Here is a 22,980-nt window from a genome sequence, read left to right as displayed (position 1 = left end):
TGACACGTGTCGCCAATGAGGGCTTGACACGTGTCGCCACTAGGGTGGCCTATATGTGTATATGTTTTATGACCAATTTAGCCACACACCTCATTCTTATCAAGAAAAGTCTAGAAAAGAAGAGAAGAGGAGAGAAAGGAAGAGAAGAAACTAGAGAAACTAGAGAGAGAAAGCTACAAATTTGAGAGAAAAAGAGGTAAGTTCTTCAATTTCGTTTCATGAATTAATTATCTAGGGTATACCATGATGTTATGAAGGTATTTATAACGAAATTGTATGATTTGGAGCAGCCCAAAATGTTACCAAACAGCCCCAAAGTTTCAGCTGCGCTAACGGAACTTCCGAGGCGAGTTTCGGCGAGTTTCGGCTAAGGTAACGTTTTCTCTTTATAACTGGAGTTTATGATGATGTTATGAGGTATATTACGTGCCTTGAATGAGGTTGGAAGTGGAGAAATTACATAAGGATGTTTGATGTTAAAAACAAATTAAATGGAAGTCGTAGTAGTTAAATCGGAGTCGTGTAGTGTGTTGTCGTTGTGGGGCTGTGGTTGCAGCTGGTGGCGTTGCGTGCTGTAGGGATTTATAGTGTTTTAAAAAGGGTGTGGGTGCTTCTGGTTTCAGCCACACGGCCTCCCATTTAGTATGGTTAAAGATTTTACGAAAAAAAGATTTAAAAACTCTATGTTGGTATGGTAGTTTTGAGCTAGTTGTTTGGAGTTGTATTGAGTAATGTTGAGGTGATTTGATTGTATATATACTGCTGGTTGTTGTTGTTGATATGGTTTTTGACATGGTGGCCGAGTTGAAATCTCGGGAATGTTGAAGTTATAGGGGAAATGCTGCCCAATTTTCGGTAGATTCGGAGCTAGTAATGAATAGTTGAGGGAAATGAATAAGGAAAGGACCTCTATGGAGACTTGGTTGTAGAGTTAGAATTGGAAAGTTAAAGGTTATTAGCCTTAGTAGTAATTTCATTTTAAATAGGTTCAAGAGACGACGAGGCGAGCATAGTTAAGAGTAATCCGTAAGAGGTATGTAAAGTTTATCCTTTCTCTTCTTTTGGCATGTCTTTGTCATAAGTATGTAAAGCCTATCTTTTATCTTCTTTTGGCATGTCTTTGTCATAAGTATGTAAAGCTTATTCTTTCTCTTGGTATATTTTGGCATAAGTACGTAAAGTTAATCTTTCTTTTGGGCATGGTATTTATGAAACAAAAATATGACTTTTATAGAATTTCAAATAAGTTTCTATTCCTAGAGCCACTAGGATGGCCAATTTTCTTGATTTCCGAAAGGTATTTTATTATGCTTCGATACATGTATATGATTCTAGAAGATTTATTTTGATATAATCCAGGGTAACTTTTGAAAGGTAATTGATATGACTCTGGTCTCGATTTTTACATGATAGATCATTATGATTATTCCATCGAGTCTTGAATATGAATTAAATTGCATTAGTTTCTCACTACTCCACTCGTGGATGCCCCAATGCTTTCTTCACCGAGCCCGGGCCAGGTTTTGTTATCGTGCGTACTTCTCTGCATTGTTCGCCATGTCCCGACGTGAGGGGCAGGTACGACATATACATGGGGTGGTGTATGTTATGCCACGGAGTTATGTTGTGCCATGTACACATGTGCTTATGATATGATATGATATGATATGACATAATATGATATGATATGATTTGATATGACCATCTGATATGATATGATCTGTTACAGAGATATTCCCTACTCTGGTATTATGCAGTGTTATGGTGCCAATGATGGGAGGGCGACCACGTTTGTTCACCGTGTCTCATAATGGGGCCGGATATGGCATATGTTTTTCTGCATACACTATCTGAGGTTTTGATCAGCATTTGATATTTTCGGATATTTTGCTCATTTTTGCACATTTTGCTCTGATAATGACTTTACTAATTCCAGTCCATGCTTTACATACTCGGTACATTTTTCATACTGACCCCTTTTCTTTGGGGGGCTGCGTTACATGCCCGCAGGTACAGACGATTGGTTTGCTGATCCGCTCGCTTAGGACATCCACCATGTTGGTCGACAGTGCTCCTTTGTCCGGAGCCCTATTTTGGTACTAACTTTTCTGTTGTATATTTGTACGCTTTGGTTAAGGGTACGACGGGGCCCTGTCCCGTCATATGAATAGGATATCGTTCTGTAGAGGTCTGTAGACATGAGATGTGGGTTTTGTATATATGTTTTGAGTTTTGTGTGTTTCGTGATGGTCTATCGGCCCTCGTGCGTTATATCTATTTTTGTGATCTTTTTAAAGATCCCTTCTGATCATTACCTATGTTTAGTCGATTAATGTACTAAGTGGGGCTAAGGGTACGTATGGGTGCCCAACTAGGGCACCAGTCACGGCCTACGGAGTTGGGTCGTGACACACATTCACTAAAGTGATATGTGATTTGCCATTTTCTGTAAGTGAATGATCTTCTACACTTTCTGTTCGCATGTGCGGGTATGTGGATCAAAATAATATAATGATGAAACTTTCCACATAATTTCTCTTTTGGGTTCTTTTTTCTCTTCCCCTAATTGCGGAAAAATTATTCTATCAAACCGATAATCTGCAAATCGAGTAGTAAATAAGTTTTCTGTCAACGGTCTAAGAAAGCGAATTATGAAGGGTGAGTTAAACCCAACATATATGTCCAAACTTCGTTGAGGGCCCATATTTGTACGTTGTGGTGGTGCTACAAACACGTATGCCGCATAATAAAAAAATTATAAATGAGCTATAGTTGGCTCATGACCAAATATTAATTATGACGGAGAGTATTTATTATAATTTATCGATCTAAGACATACAAGTACTACTGCATGTAAGAGAGCATAACTCCAAACAGTAATTTGTAATTTTATTTTCATTAGTAGGGGTTATGCTATCAATTGTAGGCGGATAATAAATGACTCTGCAAGGCCATTTTGAGTATGAACATGAGCAACAAGATGTTCAATTTTATCCCAATTGATAAGTAATAATCTTCAAAAGCTTGGGATGTATATTCTCTAGCATTATCAAGGCAAATAGCCTTAATTGGATTATCTTGGAATTGCGCCCTTAATCTTATTGTTTGTGCTAACAACTTCACAAACGCCGGGTTGTGAGATGATAACAGGCACACATGAGACCATCTTGATGATGCATCTATTAGAACCATAAAATATTTAAACAATCTGCTAGATAGATAAATAGGTCTACATATACCTTCGTATATACGCTCTAAAAAGCAGGAAATTCGATTCCAACCTTTAGGGTTGATGGTCTAGCAATTAATTTGCCTTGATAACAAATAACACATGAAAATTCATCATTCGTAAGAATCTTCAGGTTCTTTAACGGATATCCAATTGAATTTTCAAAAATTCGCCTCATCACTATTGATATAGGATGACATATTCGATCATGCCATAGCACAAATATATTTAGATTAGTAAACTTTTGGTTTACGATCAAATGTGTTTCAATTGCACTAATTTTTGCATAATATAGGGTGGACGACAAAGTTGGTAATTTTTCAAAATATATTTCTGGTTTGAGACACTCTTAGTTATACCAAGGTATTCAATATTTATTTCATTTAGTATCTCAACATGATATCCATTTATGTGGATATCTTTAAAACTTAACAAGTTTCTTGGGAATTTAGAAGAGAATAATGTATCTTCTATAACAATTGTTGTCCTCTTAGACAGAAATATAGTAGCTCTTCTGGAGCCTTCAATCATTTTTGAATTAGCAGAAATTGTAATAACATTTTCTTTTCTTCTAAGCAAGTTGAAAAAATATTTATCGTCTTTAAAAATGGCATGAGTTGTTCCACTATCAATTACACGAATATCTTCGTGATTGATCATTGATCCAAACAAAATTTGAGGCATATCCATATTTTTCTTAAAATAAAATAAAATAAACATTATAATTAATAAATGACTCATTATACAAATTTTATTTTTTTGCATAAATTAGAAAAATATAAACATATTATTTATTACAAACAAAATGAAAAGAAAATCATTTAAATATTATTAGGCTTATCAATATTCATATTTTCTTCTGCAAAAATTAAAGAAATCAGCTACATCTAGATGCATAAGTTCAATATTATCTTCAGAGATAGAGTTTGTCTCTGGATTATTTTTTGTCCTTATCAAAGATCTCTGATATAGCTGAACCAAACGTTTTGATAACCGACATGTCTGTGACCAGTGCTCATACCTCCACATCTATGACATATACTTTCTGAATTTTTTTTTGGTATAGCTTCTGGCTTTTTCACATTTTCTTTTATAATGCTGATCATTTCACGGTGCCAACCGATCATCATGATTATATTTCTTGTTCAACCACGACTGAGGTCATGACCTCTTTCTCGTTGGTTATAGTTTGTCTGATTCACTTCAGAAAGTGGCAAAGATCAACTGGCCGCCTATCATGATTTTTCATTAACAGTTCATTGTGGCATTCAGCGATAAGAAAGTGAGAAAGTAATTCAAAATATTTTTTGAACTCCTTTTCGCGATATTGATGCTGCAAGAGCATATTCACGCGTGAAAATATGGAGTATGTTTTTTCAAGTTTGTTTTGTTCAATGATTTCTTCTCTGTATAAATTTAACTGTAATATAATTCTTAATAAGATGGAATTATATTCAGTTATATTTTTGAAATCCAATAATCTCAGATTAAGCCAATAATGAGACGCATCTTAATGAAAGTATACTACATCCAGTCTATCCTAATATAAATATGAAAAAATTACATCATAAATGTATTTAAGAGTTAATATTTCAAGTTTTAAATGTAGTTTTAGGTATGTTCAGGTTATAACATTTTATTCTCAGATCTCAACATATTTTTATTTATTTAAAATTAATTTAAATTAAGTCTTTTAATAACTTTTTTATCACTCTCCACATAATTAATGAGAGTGATAATCACAAAGATGACACATTTAATGGAACAATTCAATCACTATAGTCAATGGATACTAACTGTTTCTCTTTCTACTTTACCATCTCTTTTCAACTCTATTCAAAATATTTTCTTCTACACCATTTTGATACCTTTATTTTCAACACGATTTCAACGATTTATATGGATGCATAAAAATAATTTTTTTGTCAAACACCAAGAAATAGTCCAAGATTTATAGAAGATGAACATGACGTAGAGATTGAGCCACCAGCCTTCAACATTTTAACCCAAACTCCGTCAAAAAGAATACCACCCCAGCGAAGAAAAATCCAACTCCTTTGAAGAGGAATCAGAACACATCCACATAGAAGAAAATTCAAGTCAAGAACTATCACCTTTATGCAATAAGGACAATTTTTGCATATTTGAATTATCAAATATTTTAATGAGCTATTCTACCAAATATGATGTTTGAATTCTCAAGTTATATGCTATGAATATTTTGAAGTATTAAACTATTCTGTGGGATTGACTTAGCACCGAATGGGGCATTGAGGTGGGATTCGGTAAGGGAATTCTAGTAGCAACCCCTTATCTCATTAACTATGTGCCAACAAAGGAGCCCTTGTAGGCTTAGGCTAATGGATCCATAAATAACCCTTAAAGTTAAAGTTAAAAAAATGAATGAAGTTGACGGAGTTCTACCTGGCAAGTAGTCTCCCTGGCCAACGTAGGGGGTTATGTTGGATTCCATGTAATAGCTCGCATGGTCTTAAATATCGATTATGATTATTTTCCCACAAAATGTGTTTTAAAGGAAATCTATATGATTTATTATGCATGCATTACATAAATGTTTTAATGTTTCCTCAATGTTCATGCACCCTTACATACTTAGTACATTCAAAGTACTAACGCATACTCTTTTGCCTACATGATATCATCATGTAGGGATCAGTGCTCCTCCTTGTTCTCCTCCATGTGGCTAGTTGAGATTTCGTTGAAGACTACTTTTGGTGAGTTCCCATGTTCTGGGAACAATACTCCTTTATCTTTCTAGCTTATGATATATTAAGATATTTTACTATGGCATTTCTTCTATTATGATTGAGGGTGAGATAGGGACTTGTCTTAGCCCCGTTAAATCTAATAGTTAGAGGTATTATTGGACATATGTAAGTTGAAGATTTACTATTATGATTTCCGCTTGTTTATTTATCATCATTACCTATGAAAGGCTAAAAGAATGCTAAGAGGCTTATTTGAGGTACTTTCGGGTTCCTCATTCGTCATGTCACGTCTAGGCCCTAGGCTTGGGTCGTGACAGTTAAAAGATCCCTTCAAGTCTAGCTTCCACTTTGATGCACAAGTAGTGGATGTTTTGACTTCCATGTGCAACTCCTTCGGTATATCTTCATAAGAAGTAGCTTGCTGTGTTTCCAAAAGCAACTCCTTAGGCTCAACTTCATAATGAGTAGCTTGTCTCTCCTGTGCCATAGACTTGATCTTTTCAAACATCCGCAAGCAATCATCAAAATCTTCCCTCAACATGGTAAAAGATTCTCTTAACTCTACTACTTCATGGCTTAGTGTTCCTCCCACTCTACCTCCAACCTCATCACCATACGGAGAATAAGAAACATTGGGACTAGGATGAGAAGAATAAGTTATCATATTCTGAGAAGTAGGGAATGTACCTCTTCTTTGGTCCACACGACGATTTTGAAATGGTCCCGCCCATACATCTATTCCTTCTTTCTTAGGATAGGAAGTAGCACAAGATGAGGAAGGGAATTCGACCTCAAAACTTCCATTTCCATCTAGATTTCGCTCAAAGGATTCACAAGACCTCTTAGAGAAAGTATTGTATCTGACGATGCAATCATAATCATATTGCAAAGTATGAGAACCTTCATCTTCACAATAGTATACACAATAAGGTCCTTCTACCTTTCAACATCATCACAAGAGCCATAAGCTCCATTCATCTCATAATTATCTCTGGAGTTGTATTTCTCACCACCATGTTGTTCATTATCCCATAGACCGTCATAGCTGTTATGCCCTATTTTTACCGAAGTTAGATAAAGCACAACTTATTGACTTTAAAAAAGGATTAATTATTGTATAGAGTCGCCACCTAATATATTAAGGAAAATAAGGAAACTTATTTAATGCATGACATGTATGACTCACATTTTAATATGTGAAAAACCAATTTAGATTTTAGGCAAGTGTTTACATTATTTCGAAGAAAAGGTGTTAGGCATCCTTTAGAATCCACAAAATGTGGTACCGACTAGACTTAATTTATCAAAAAGGGAGGTGATAGAATTATTATTTGCAAGTATAACACACACATATATAAAAAATATGTACCAAAATTGAATAAAAATATATGTATAAAAGAGTATGTATCAAGTAAGTAATGTATATTATCGTCAACTATGTGTATGAATATATGAGAAAGACGATATAAATGTATATAAAAAAAGTAGTTTTAGTATACAATATTAAAAGATTTGCCTTTTATTAATATGAAAAAAAAACTCTTTTACCATATAAAAAAAACTTTTGTAATGTGTGAAAAGAAAAATATTTCTTTTATAGAAGAAAAAAAGTATTCTCAAATAATATTTTTAACTTACAATATCAATGAGAGGATAAATTATGAAAAAATATTTTAAAGAAAAAAGATTATTTAATATTGTCTAAAAATGTGAATTAACTGATTAAATAGTTAAATCAATTAAATTTCTTTATTTAAGTATTTACGACCTAAGTTTTGCCTAACGTCAATAATATATACAATAATAAATTAAAAATATTATTCGAACTTCATTAAATTCGAATAACTTACCCGGGAAGCAACTCTGGGCTGAATACCTGTAAAGACACTTAGAAGAAGTATTAGTAAGGTATAAATAATAATAATAATAATAATAAAATAAAAAAAATCCGTCTTATAAACATGGAAAACCATAGAAATCGACGGTAATTTATTCATTGACCACTTTTAAACTACATAAGAAAACATACAGTAAATAAAAACACATCTCTGTAATACATAAATAAAAAAATGGCCAAACAATGGCAACAAACATAATTGACTACGGAAGAACTAAGTAAACATCAACAACCAACAAAATCAATAAAGTTCACCTAACAAAAATCTTATAAAAATGTAAATCATTAATTCCAAATGAAAAGTGGTCAAACATGAACAAAATAAATAATAATAGTAAATGAATAAAGTAATGGAGGATAGTGAAAGTAATAGCCAAAGTAAACAAAATAATGGATTCCACTCAATCATTCATAGACAGTGTAATGTAAAATTTAAACTTAAATTTAAATTTTCATCTTTTAAAATAGGGAGGCCTCAAAATCGACGGAGAGATTTTTTTGTTGGCCAATTTAATGTATAATCTAATGAGACTTACAACCGATATTGTAAAGTAATATATAGTAACTAAAGAGTTCTAAAAAATAATAATAAAGTGAATGAAATAAATCTAATAAATCAAATGTAACAAAATCATGGGTTTAAAATAGGATAACAATCAACCAATAAATGAAGAAGATAGATCCAAAATTACTAAACAGATAATAATAAAATAATAACTAAAATAAAATAATCACTATAGTGAATTACTCCTATAATAAAACAAACCATGCAATAAAGCTGGAAATAAAAAATGTTTTGATAGATTTCGTAGCAATAGTAACAAAGGAGCCATAACCAGATTCAACAAAAATATACAGATCGACATGAATATAGCAACAACAATGTAATTCCAACAAGAACAAAGCAACCAAACAACGAAATACAAAAATAAGACAAAAGAGTGATACATACATAACTGGAGAACACCCAGATCACAGTGAAGAAGATGTCGCCGGTGTGGAGCTTGGAGTTCGCTTTCGTCGGAGCTTGAGCTCGTTGTCATCGTTGTTTGGTGACTGATTTGGATCAGGGTTTGTGAGTTTCGTTGGAATTCGAGCTTTGGGTCGTTAGTTTGGAGTTGTCTTCTCCGGAGTTCGGAGGTTTGGGTTGATGGTGGAGCATGGGTGAAGCATTGAGCTTGCCGGAATACTTGCAACACAAACTAAAATTCAATAAAAAGCAAAGGGGAAAGGATTGGAGGCATCATTTGAGCAAACTCGGAGCTCGCTGCCTTGCCAGAGTGAGGAAGAGAACAATGGGGTCTAGTGGGTCTGGAAATCTAGTTCGACCTCCGGCGTGGAGCTTAGCCGATCTGAGAAAGCAGGGAGAATAGTGAGGTTTGTGTTGACACCCAATTTTGGCCATCCACAACGCAAATTAGCTATCGAGTTTCTTTGAATTTGAACATTTTGAAACAATTAGCTTTTATAAAAAATATATATATTTTCATATTATTCTTAACTATTTTTATCTTTTTATCAATTTTAGTATAATATACATATTTCTATATAACTATATATTTGATTAATATTTTTGTGGTTATTCAAAAATTACCTTAAAAGATTTTATTTTTTACTAAATACAATGTTAGTTAGGTTAGTTTAATTATAGTTTGCATTTTTGAAAATTTTAGTTTTTTCTAAAAAAAAAAAAAAAAAAAAAAAAAAAAAAAAAAAAAATCCCAAACTCCCACATCGAAAATACATGGAAAACTTGGGGTTTTTGGAGCCTATATAAAGGCTCATATTTTCATTAAGAAGAGGAAGAAGGAGGAGGTTTTTTAACCACCCCAAAGTTAGAAATTTTCTTAACTTGGCTAGGATTTTGGACTTTTGTCCCCAGCCTAAAAGTTGTGAAAATTTCTAGCTTTCAATCTATATTTTCTTCACGGAAAATAAGTTGTGAAAATTTCTAGCTTTCAATCTATATTTTCTTCACGGAAAATAGGAGATTGAAGTTGAAATTTAGGCTAAGAACCCACGAAGGTTCGAGTCTAAACTTTTTTTTAAAATCTTTTTCTTTGTTTTTGTAGATTGAAGTTCCATCAAGCTATTGGATGGTGGTGAAGTTGTCTTCCGCTCATCGTTTTCAATCTTGGCCCGGAAAGAGGTAAAATATTTTTTCAGTTTTATTTTACTTAATTGTTTCACGTTTTATATTTAGTTGATTCATAGTCTTATTTTAATTAATGATATAAATTTGTTATAGTTAGTATGTGTTAGGATTAATTAGCTAGCATGTGTTAGAGTTAATTAGCTAGAATATGTTAGGATTATTTCATGAAAGCATTAGTTTTGTTCATTATTTTTCCAAATAGTTTGATATTATTATTATTAACTATTATTATTATTATTGTTTGTTCTTGTTATTATTGTTGTTGTTATTATTATTGTTGTTGTTCTTGTTATTATTATTATTATTATTATTATTATTATTATTATTATTGTTATTATTATTATTATTATTGTTATTATTATTATTATTATTATTATTATTGTTCTTATTATTATTATTATTGTTCTTATTATTATTATTGTTCTTATTATTATTATTATTATTATTATTATTATTATTATTGTTGTTGTTGTTGTTCTTATTATTATTATTGTTCTTATTATTGTTATTATTGTTCTTATTATTGTTATTGTTTTTCTTGTTATTATTATTGTTGTTCTTATTATTGTTGTTATTATTATTGTTGTTCATGTATTATTTATTGTATTTATATTGATTCGGGTTGTAATAATTTAGTTACTTATGTTAGTTATACTTTCTTAGATATTAATTTTAATTTATTTTAACCTAATTAGATTCCCCTAAAGATAAACCATTTCATGTTAATTTTACTCTTTAAATGATTTTCTACATTTACTTAGTTATTTGATAAACTTTTATTTTTTATATATACATCTATATTATTTTCAATGTTTAAGTTTAATCTTCTTTTTTTTTTTTTTTTTTTCTAAAAAATAATTCTAAAGTCTTCATTTCACTTTAAATTAATATTTTCAAAAGTTAGTCAAATAATTTTTAAATCGTCGGATAACCGCGCGTTAGCGGCCACTTTGAATGCTTAACGTCTTCTCAAAGTGGAAATAAGAACCCGTACCTTTTTCTCTGAATTTTTAAGACTTAAATCTGTTAGGGTCTTTTAAATTAAGTTTTCTTAATTTCTTTAAAAAATTAAGTGGCGACTCCTTTTTTCTAAAATTGATTTTTTCTCTAAAAAGTTGAAATTAATTTTAAACCGTCTTTTTTCGATATAACAGAAATGGCGACTCCGCTGGGGACTAATTAGGTTCTAACCATTAGATTTGATTGCTTATTTGACTAACTATTTGGGTTTGTAATAATTAGTAATTTTTGTTTTTCCTTAATTGTGCAATTATGTGTTTTAATTTATATATTAAATTGTTATTTGCATTTCATAGCATTTTTCCTATTTAATGTATAGTATATTAAAGAACGATTTTGCGGTACCGCAGTCGGGCTTTTTATACTTAACCCTTTTCGGAATGATCGACAATTTATTGATACGCCATGCGTCCAATGGTTGTCGTAAGTTCCAGCCTGAGTTGTCCGCTTGGGTTACCAGTCTTGCAAAAGCCACTCTTAGTCAACCTAGCGTAGAGCAAAGCCAAATCCCTAATTTAGTGCATTGGCCTAAGACGACCCCATACCCAATGCGTATTGGGCCCATTAGAAAGACCACCTTGAGTTCAAAACGGCCCTCGGCCTAAATGGACAAGCATACCTATATGTTTAAATTTGAAGGTTTTATACGCGGTTTGGCAAACCATTGTTCCTCGGGGCTGGGAGTTTTTTTTTTGTAGCTTAGTCAAGTCAAAGAAGGACCTTTAGTAAATGACACTTCATCCAAAAGGCGTTGGCGTTCGGAGATGTCAAGAAATCAAGAAAGAAGGATTTTCCACGAAGGCTTAGTTAGGATTGTACCCCTGCGTGGGACTGATTATTTATATCCCTTTTTTCCATTTATGTATCCCCATTCAAATTATTCATAATATTTGTATAAATATAAGTTTTGGGGCAATGGAATGTTTCAAATGACGTAATACATCCTTCAAATCGTTAGGCCTACCTTTGGCACAAAAAGGTCACATATCTGTTTAGGATGCGCAATAATTGTTTGTGTGCTATATGCTATAACTGTTTTGTGAATATGTTGCTTTATTTGGAGACATGCTAGTCCACTCTTTTAGATTTTTTTTAGAGCCTCATAAGCATAAATATCATAAATATCGAATCACTATCGATAGTGCGTCCAAATATTCAATGAGTCTTTAATTTCCTAACAAAATTCGAACTTTGCACTCAAATCATAAACTTTGTTTTCTCATATCCATAAAAAAAAAATCAAGTGGTCGAACTACGTAGGACCTGAATTCTCCTTTGTGAGATACGTAGGCAGTCTTTCAAGGCTCGGTCCCTGTTTTTGAAGTTTTCAGTTTTCCTCATTCTTTCAAAGAAATTGAGAACTTTTTCTGCATCTAAGAAAAACAAGGGTACAAAAGTTGAAACGCAAAAAAAAAAAAATTTGTGATTCACAAGTCAACTTTTCTCACACATTTATCATAAAATTAATTTTTGTCCGTTTACTCTTTCTTCATCCATAGATTAGTTTGTCTTAAAACAAAGCAACATTTATGTGTTTAATTCTTTATGTGATATTTTGCATTAATTATTATAAGCACAAACTAATACTTTGGCTTTTGAGTTATTTTTCTTTTTCAGGGAAAGACTAATTTATGTCGGAAAACAAACTTGCTTACTTCTCAAAGATCGAGGGTTCAACAAAGTTGTTTCTTTCTTTGTAGGGGCTGTTATCAAAGGACATCATGCGATAAATGAAAGGATCTCAATTTGGAGGTCAATTCCCTCTCCCTAACTAAGAAGTTTTCTTTGTACACAGAAGAGACGACATTATTTCAAGAGAGGGGATCACGAGACAAAGAGTTAATGGGAAATAACGATGACATTAAATTTCACAAGACACCAATACACAGCCTAAAAGATAAATCGGGGGAGTCTTTGACTATGAAATCTTACTCCTATATCTTGTTACTTATTTTTTATAATGGCCCCGTTTTCATGCTTTTCTTATATCTTTGCAGGAAAACTGTCCCCGACAATAGTCGGGGATGGTTATAACAACGTATGATTCTTTGAATAGTTGGAAGAATTCAAATCATAAGAGACAATCCTCAAGAAAAACACAACAACAATAACCAGAGCTCAAGCAATTGGATTTATTGGAGAAGTATCAATTTGAGGAAGAAAGATATAGGGTGATAAACATTCAACGTCTATATTAGATGAAGAATTAAAGAGATACATATTCCAAGAGTCTCCTAAAAATGATGTAAAAATTCATGATAAATAAGAAATAGATACTGAGTATGACAGCATAAAATACTGAAAGCAGAGAGCTAAATATTTGGACAAATTATTGGAAACAAGTGTTCAACAGGATGCAAATACTAATTGAGAAATTATAGGAAAGCATAGAAAACATTGAAAGACAATCCTCTCCAGTAGAAGAATTGTCCCAAATTCTGAAAAGAGCAGATAATTTCGTACAATTTGTCCTCCAAAATGCACCCGTTATTATCCGTCACCAGGACAATGAGTTATGTTGTTTACAATTGTTTGTCAAGTCTTCATGAAGAGGACATCATCAATAAATAAATGTAAAGATTTTACTAGTACTGATGTAAAGGAATCTCGAGACTTCAAATGAGAGGTTTTGGAAAGGGGAATATCGGCAAAGAAGGGATTATTTGGGTCAAAGAATTCTCTAATATATGTTGAACCTGTGTTCAGTAAGGCAGGAGAGACAATTGGTGTAAATTACATAGGAATGGAGATAACTGATCAGATAAGGAAAAGAGAAAAAAATGGCAAAATTGCAAGAAGAGATAGTTGTACAGAAAGCCAAGGAGACTGAACTTAACAGAGAAAACTATGTGAGAAAAACAAATGCTTGCAACCATGTCTCATTAGATTAGATCCTTTTGTCAGGAGTGGTCAATATGATCGAGATTTTTTCTACAATAAAATTGGATAAGGAACATCGTCAGCTTGTGAATATAATATTGTCTTCAGAAGATTTGGTTCTTCAACTAATAAATGACATCATTGGCCTTTCCAAAGTCGAATCAGGAGTAATGAAGTTGGAAGCCACAACATTCCGACCAAGAGAGGTTATAAAGCACGCTGCAGCATCTCCACAGAAAATATTAACATTAGAAGACCACACCAAGTTTGTCTAAAGCTCTAAATTATTTTATATATCATATCTGCAAGAACTACGCACACCTGATTCTCATCTCGATGAGATACGTAGGCAGCCCTTCTTGGGTTCGGTATTTCTTTTTTTCAAAAAAAAAAAATGATTAAAAAAATAGAAAATAAATAAAATAAAAAATTGTGTACATATGTTAAGTGTCATATCTTCTTGATTGGAACAAATACAGTTAGGAGCATGCGAAATATTTGGTATGATGAAAATGATTGGCTTTGTGGTAAACCATAGCTTCTGTTGGTATCTTTCATTCGTACTTTTGTGATGCTTGAAAATTCTCTTGCGGGCATTCAAGGTAAGAATATAACCAACCTCATGGCTTCATGTGCATTGTGTGGTGAGCTTTAGATTAAAATTCAATTGCATCGCACTGTTGATCTAGAACTTGGCCTGATATGTTTGTTGAGGCGAAATCCTGAGTTATGTTTGGTTTGAGAAAGGATTGTAGGCCTTTTTTGACCCGATTGTGCCTTTCAGAGCCTACCAAATAACATTAATCCCTAGTTTTCCCACTTTGAGCCTAAAACCTTTTCTTTGGACAACCACATCTTAGCCCTTTCCCTTCTGAGTGCTTACATGCACTATCCCTCTATTGGCCCAACCTCCTTGAGTGCACCAAAGACGCGCAAATTATAGAAGAAGATCCAACTTTGAAATTGCCAAAGGCAAAAGACGTAAAGTCTCCAAAGTCAAGAAAGCAAAGACGACTTTCTCATAAAAAAAAAAAAAAAAAAAAAAAACCTCCTACAAGGTCGATGTAAGAAAAAAAGGAAACTACTCCAACAAAAAAGGAGAAAACTCAAAAGGGAACGAAAAGAGAAAAGCTCTAACAACTAAGGACTCAAAGAAGTCAAGACAAAAGAAAGAGGTGAAAAGAGGAAAAACTCTATCAAATAAAGACTCGAAGAAGTTGAGACAAAAGAAAGAGGATTAGACGTCAAAGGCGTATCAATCATCAAAAGCACAAATTCAGTGTGATGCTCAAGGAGAGATTAAGTCACTTTATCCCAAATTAATATCCCACCCGTTCCCTAAGCCTACATTACAAACCAATAAACAAGCCCTATATGATCTCATTCCAAATATTCTCACATTAGTGGAGACTTACATGCAGGCCAAGCATATGGTATCACAGTTGCATGCGTTGAACTTTCTTGAGAGTGTGAGTGCACTTTGTAAAATGTTCTCAAATCAAACACTTCATATATGTGCGAAATAGAACTTTCTTTGTTGTGAGGGCACTTGAAACATGACGATTGGTAAAATTCTAAACCTTTGTTGGAAGCAGGATGAAAAAAATCTTGTCGACACTTAAGTATGTTTAAGGTACTACTTGAAGCTATAAGAATTACCTTGAAGTCAATCTCAGTTATAAGAAAGGAAATGAGAAATATTTCTATGCATTCCTAACTGTTGATACCAATTGTAATCAAATTTTGACTATCTCTTTGCATTCACTTAAAAAAAAAAAAAAAAAAAAACTCTTGCATTTGTCCTTTGAAAGTGGATAGTTTGCTCTAAATAATGTAACATTAGAGTAATCTCATTGATGTGAAATGCCTATTTTACTTCATTGGATCGTCCATATCAAACAGGTGGAATATCTCGTGTTTTTAAGCTGGAAAAATTGTAAGTAATACAGTTTTTCATGTCATTATGCTCATATTACACATGTGTCTACTGATTATCTTGTCTCAGATTTTGCAGCATTCATCATCCAGAGAATTGGAACTACATTTGACCTGATTCCTGCACCAACAGGATATGTAGGCGCCACAATGGCTCGGTCATGTTCCCCGTAAGATTTTCATTTCTCCCTTTTAATGAAAACTGGGACAGAATTTTTGAGATCTTCTCAAAAATTCAGAAGAAGATACTATCTCCAGCAAGTCAAGATTGGAGATCATGTTAATATATGCAACTGGGACAGAATTTTTGAGAAGATCTCAAAAATTCCATCAAGAATTGTCAGAAGTTCGAAGTCAACTTCAAATAATCTCCAACATTGCTAGAATGAAGCGAACTCAAATTCAAATTGCGAGCCACCGAGGCCTCGTATAACTTCTATCAAAGACATGAGTTCCAACGAACACGAGTTGTTCAAAAAAAAAAAAAAAAAAAAAAAAAAAAATAAAAAAAAAAAAAAAAATAAATAAAAAAAATAATTGTCAAATCATCCAAGAAGATGACAATGCATTTTATTTCCATTGCATAATCATTTGCCAAGAGGGTAATTTTCATTTTCATTGCATTTTCATTTGCCAAGAGGGCCATTCATATTTTATTTTATTCATATTATATTATCGGAGGTGGTAATATCATTTGCCAAGAAAGCCATTCATATTTTATTGCATTCATATTATATTATCGGAGGTGGTAATATCATTGCATTTTCATTTGCCAAGAGGGCCATTCATATTTTATTGCATTCATATTATATTATCGGAGGTAGTAATATCATTGCATTTTCATTTGCCAAGAGGGCCATTCATATTTTATTGCATTCATATTATATTATCGGAGGTGGTAATATCATTGCATTTTCATTTGCCAAGAGGGCCATTCATATTTTATTGCATTCATATTATATTATCGGAGGTGGTAATATCATTGCATTTTCATTTGCCAAGAGGGCCATTCATATTTTATTGCATTCATATTATATTATCGGAGGTGGTAATATCATTGCATTTTCATTTGCCAAGAGGGCCATTCATATTTTATTTTATTCATATTATATTATCGGAGGTGGTAATATCATTTGCCAAAAAGGCCATTCATATTTTATTGCATTCATATTATATTATCGGAGGTGGTAATATCATTGCCAAGAGGGCCATTGCATTTTCATTTGCCAAGAGGGCCATTCATATTTTATTGCATTCATATTATATTATCGGAGGTGGTAATATCATTGCATTTTCATTTGCCAAGAGGGCCATTCATATTTTATTTTATTCATATTATATTATCGGAGGTGGTAATATCATTTGCCAAGAAGGCCATTCATATTTTATTTTATTCATATTATATTACCGGAGGTGGTAATATCATTGCCAAGAGGGCCATTGCATTCATCATTGCCAAGAGGGACATTGCATTTTCATTTGCCAAGAGGGCCATTCATATTTTATTTTATTCATATTATATTACCGGAGGTGGTAATATCATTGCCAAGAGGGCCATTGCATTCATATTATATTACCGGAGGTGGTAATATCATTGCCAAGAGGGCCATTGCATTTTCATTTGCCAAGAGGGCCATTCATATTTTATTCATATTATATTACCGGAGGTGGTAATATCATTTGCCAAGAAGGCCATTCATATTTTATTTTATTCATATTATATTACCGGAGGTGGTAATATCATTGCCAAGAGGGCCATTGCATTCATATTATATTACCGGAGGTGGTAATATCATTGCCAAGAGGGCCATTGCATTCATCATTGCCAAGAGGGCCATTGCATTTTCATCTGCCAAGAGGGCCATTCATATTTTATTTTATTCATATTATATTACCGGAGGTGGTAATATCATTGCCAAGAGGGCCATTGCATTCATCATTGCCAAGAGGGCCATTGCATTCATCATTGCCAAGAGGGCCATTGCATTTTCATTGCCAAAAGGGTCATTGCATTTTAATTTGCCAAGAGGGTCATTGCATTTTCATTTGCCAAAAGGGTCATTGCATATTCATTGCCAAGAAGGTCATTGAATATATCCAACCAATTGATTTTCATTCGTCCTACCAATGGACATGCAACATATCCTACCAATGGATCTTCATTTGTTCTACCGATGGACAAATAGTTATTTTTTCAAGTATCCTATCAATGGATCACCATCCTACCGATAGTGCAGCATTTTTCTACCAACGAATCAATGAGGATTTTTCCAACATGCAAAGAGGATGAAAGAAAGTGCGAACGACATCAAAGAGGATGCAGCACAACGTGGAATCCTTTTAGCAGCGAACTGGGACACAATCCAAAGAATAATGTCAAACTCATAGGACACGAGCTAAGGAAACGACTTCCGCCACAATAAACTACATTTCTATAGGAAGTCGTGTGGTTATTTCGGGGTTCATTCATAATTCAAAACTCGTACCAACCCCTTTTCAAAAAGATGAAAATGGAGTCGGCCAAAATTGGATTTGTCAATTTTCTTTGTCCACGATCTCTTTTATCAATCATATCCAAAGAAAGGGACAGCTGTTGACACCCAATTTTGGCCATCCACAACGCAAATTAGCTATCGAGTTTCTTTGAATTTGAACATTTTGAAACAATTAGCTTTTATAAAAAATATATATATTTTCATATTATTCTTAACTATTTTTATCTTTTTATCAATTTTAGTATAATATACATATTTCTATATAACTATATATTTGATTAATATTTTTGTGGTTATTCAAAAATTACCTTAAAAGATTTTATTTTTTACTAAATACAATGTTAGTTAGGTTAGTTTAATTATAGTTTGCATTTTTGAAAATTTTAGTTTTTTCTAAAAAAAAAAAAAAAAAAAAAAAAAAAAAAAAAAAAAAAAAAAATCCCAAACTCCCACATCGAAAATACATGGAAAACTTGGGGTTTTTGGAGCCTATATAAAGGCTCATATTTTCATTAAGAAGAGGAAGAAGGAGGAGGTTTTTTAACCACCCCAAAGTTAGAAATTTTCTTAACTTGGCTAGGATTTTGGACTTTTGTCCCCAGCCTAAAAGTTGTGAAAATTTCTAGCTTTCAATCTATATTTTCTTCACGGAAAATAGGAGATTGAAGTTGAAATTTAGGCTAAGAACCCACGAAGGTTCGAGTCTAAACTTTTTTTTAAAATCTTTTTCTTTGTTTTTGTAGATTGAAGTTCCATCAAGCTATTGGATGGTGGTGAAGTTGTCTTCCGCTCATCGTTTTCAATCTTGGCCCGGAAAGAGGTAAAATATTTTTTCAGTTTTATTTTACTTAATTGTTTCACGTTTTATATTTAGTTGATTCATAGTCTTATTTTAATTAATGATATAAATTTGTTATAGTTAGTATGTGTTAGGATTAATTAGCTAGCATGTGTTAGAGTTAATTAGCTAGAATATGTTAGGATTATTTCATGAAAGCATTAGTTTTGTTCATTATTTTTCCAAATAGTTTGATATTATTATTATTAACTATTATTATTATTATTGTTTGTTCTTGTTATTATTGTTGTTGTTATTATTATTGTTGTTGTTCTTGTTATTATTATTATTATTATTATTATTATTATTATTATTATTGTTATTATTATTATTATTATTGTTATTATTATTATTATTATTATTATTATTGTTCTTATTATTATTATTATTGTTCTTATTATTATTATTGTTCTTATTATTATTATTATTATTATTATTATTATTATTATTGTTGTTGTTGTTGTTCTTATTATTATTATTGTTCTTATTATTGTTATTATTGTTCTTATTATTGTTATTGTTTTTCTTGTTATTATTATTGTTGTTCTTATTATTGTTGTTATTATTATTGTTGTTCATGTATTATTTATTGTATTTATATTGATTCGGGTTGTAATAATTTAGTTACTTATGTTAGTTATACTTTCTTAGATATTAATTTTAATTTATTTTAACCTAATTAGATTCCCCTAAAGATAAACCATTTCATGTTAATTTTACTCTTTAAATGATTTTCTACATTTACTTAGTTATTTGATAAACTTTTATTTTTTATATATACATCTATATTATTTTCAATGTTTAAGTTTAATCTTCTTTTTTTTTTTTTTTTTTCTAAAAAATAATTCTAAAGTCTTCATTTCACTTTAAATTAATATTTTCAAAAGTTAGTCAAATAATTTTTAAATCGTCGGATAACCGCGCGTTAGCGGCCACTTTGAATGCTTAACGTCTTCTCAAAGTGGAAATAAGAACCTCGTACCTTTTTCTCTGAATTTTTAAGACTTAAATCTGTTAGGGTCTTTTAAATTAAGTTTTCTTAATTTCTTTAAAAAATTAAGTGGCGACTCCTTTTTTCTAAAATTGATTTTTTCTCTAAAAAGTTGAAATTAATTTTAAACCGTCTTTTTTCGATATAACAGAAATGGCGACTCCGCTGGGGACTAATTAGGTTCTAACCATTAGATTTGATTGCTTATTTGACTAACTATTTGGGTTTGTAATAATTAGTAATTTTTGTTTTTCCTTAATTGTGCAATTATGTGTTTAATTTATATATTAAATTGTTATTTGCATTTCATAGCATTTTTCCTATTTAATGTATAGTATATTAAAGAACGATTTTGCGGTACCGCAGTCGGGCTTTTTATACTTAACCCTTTTCGGAATGATCGACAATTTATTGATACGCCATGCGTCCAATGGTTGTCGTAAGTTCCAGCCTGAGTTGTCCGCTTGGGTTACCAGTCTTGCAAAAGCCACTCTTAGTCAACCTAGCGTAGAGCAAAGCCAAATCCCTAATTTAGTGCATTGGCCTAAGACGACCCCATACCCAATGCGTATTGGGCCCATTAGAAAGACCACCTTGAGTTCAAAACGGCCCTCGGCCTAAATGGACAAGCATACCTATATGTTTAAATTTGAAGGTTTTATACGCGGTTTGGCAAACCATTGTTCCTCGGGGCTGGGAGTTTTTTTTTTGTAGCTTAGTCAAGTCAAAGAAGGACCTTTAGTAAATGACACTTCATCCAAAAGGCGTTGGCGTTCGGAGATGTCAAGAAATCAAGAAAGAAGGATTTTCCACGAAGGCTTAGTTAGGATTGTACCCCTGCGTGGGACTGATTATTTATATCCCTTTTTTCCATTTATGTATCCCCATTCAAATTATTCATAATATTTGTATAAATATAAGTTTTGGGGCAATGGAATGTTTCAAATGACGTAATACATCCTTCAAATCGTTAGGCCTACCTTTGGCACAAAAAGGTCACATATCTGTTTAGGATGCGCAATAATTGTTTGTGTGCTATATGCTATAACTGTTTTGTGAATATGTTGCTTTATTTGGAGACATGCTAGTCCACTCTTTTAGATTTTTTTTAGAGCCTCATAAGCATAAATATCATAAATATCGAATCACTATCGATAGTGCGTCCAAATATTCAATGAGTCTTTAATTTCCTAACAAAATTCGAACTTTGCACTCAAATCATAAACTTTGTTTTCTCATATCCATAAAAAAAAAATCAAGTGGTCGAACTACGTAGGACCTGAATTCTCCTTTGTGAGATACGTAGGCAGTCTTTCAAGGCTCGGTCCCTGTTTTTGAAGTTTTCAGTTTTCCTCATTCTTTCAAAGAAATTGAGAACTTTTTCTGCATCTAAGAAAAACAAGGGTACAAAAGTTGAAACGCAAAAAAAAAAAAATTTGTGATTCACAAGTCAACTTTTCTCACACATTTATCATAAAATTAATTTTTGTCCGTTTACTCTTTCTTCACCCATAGATTAGTTTGTCTTAAAACAAAGCAACATTTATGTGTTTAATTCTTTATGTGATATTTTGCATTAATTATTATAAGCACAAACTAATACTTTGGCTTTTGAGTTATTTTTCTTTTTCAGGGAAAGACTAATTTATGTCGGAAAACAAACTTGCTTACTTCTCAAAGATCGAGGGTTCAACAAAGTTGTTTCTTTCTTTGTAGGGGCTGTTATCAAAGGACATCATGCGATAAATGAAAGGATCTCAATTTGGAGGTCAATTCCCTCTCCCTAACTAAGAAGTTTTCTTTGTACACAGAAGAGACGACATTATTTCAAGAGAGGGGATCACGAGACAAAGAGTTAATGGGAAATAACGATGACATTAAATTTCACAAGACACCAATACACAGCCTAAAAGATAAATCGGGGGAGTCTTTGACTATGAAATCTTACTCCTATATCTTGTTACTTATTTTTTATAATGGCCCCGTTTTCATGCTTTTCTTATATCTTTGCAGGAAAACTGTCCCCGACAATAGTCGGGGATGGTTATAACAACGTATGATTCTTTGAATAGTTGGAAGAATTCAAATCATAAGAGACAATCCTCAAGAAAAACACAACAACAATAACCAGAGCTCAAGCAATTGGATTTATTGGAGAAGTATCAATTTGAGGAAGAAAGATATAGGGTGATAAACATTCAACGTCTATATTAGATGAAGAATTAAAGAGATACATATTCCAAGAGTCTCCTAAAAATGATGTAAAAATTCATGATAAATAAGAAATAGATACTGAGTATGACAGCATAAAATACTGAAAGCAGAGAGCTAAATATTTGGACAAATTATTGGAAACAAGTGTTCAACAGGATGCAAATACTAATTGAGAAATTATAGGAAAGCATAGAAAACATTGAAAGACAATCCTCTCCAGTAGAAGAATTGTCCCAAATTCTGAAAAGAGCAGATAATTTCGTACAATTTGTCCTCCAAAATGCACCCGTTATTATCCGTCACCAGGACAATGAGTTATGTTGTTTACAATTGTTTGTCAAGTCTTCATGAAGAGGACATCATCAATAAATAAATGTAAAGATTTTACTAGTACTGATGTAAAGGAATCTCGAGACTTCAAATGAGAGGTTTTGGAAAGGGGAATATCGGCAAAGAAGGGATTATTTGGGTCAAAGAATTCTCTAATATATGTTGAACCTGTGTTCAGTAAGGCAGGAGAGACAATTGGTGTAAATTACATAGGAATGGAGATAACTGATCAGATAAGGAAAAGAGAAAAAAATGGCAAAATTGCAA

At 32.3% G+C, this 22,980-nt stretch overlaps 1 long non-coding RNA gene across 1 annotated transcript; it reads left to right on the top strand.

Annotated features, from left to right (window-relative positions):
• The first annotated feature begins 80 nt into the window (after positions 1–80).
• On the top strand, positions 81–1,296 carry LOC129886641 (uncharacterized). Its single transcript, XR_008766233.1, has 3 exons — positions 81–196; positions 291–372; positions 987–1,296. It is a non-coding gene; the product is annotated as an uncharacterized LOC129886641 (long non-coding RNA).
• The last annotated feature ends 21,684 nt before the right edge of the window (positions 1,297–22,980 follow it).

Source organism: Solanum dulcamara, chromosome 1 (assembly GCF_947179165.1).
Source record: "Solanum dulcamara chromosome 1, daSolDulc1.2, whole genome shotgun sequence".
Classification (NCBI taxonomy): domain Eukaryota; kingdom Viridiplantae; phylum Streptophyta; class Magnoliopsida; order Solanales; family Solanaceae; genus Solanum; species Solanum dulcamara.
The sequence above is the reverse complement of the archived record's forward strand: the minus strand, read 5'-3'. Positions and strand labels throughout refer to the sequence as shown.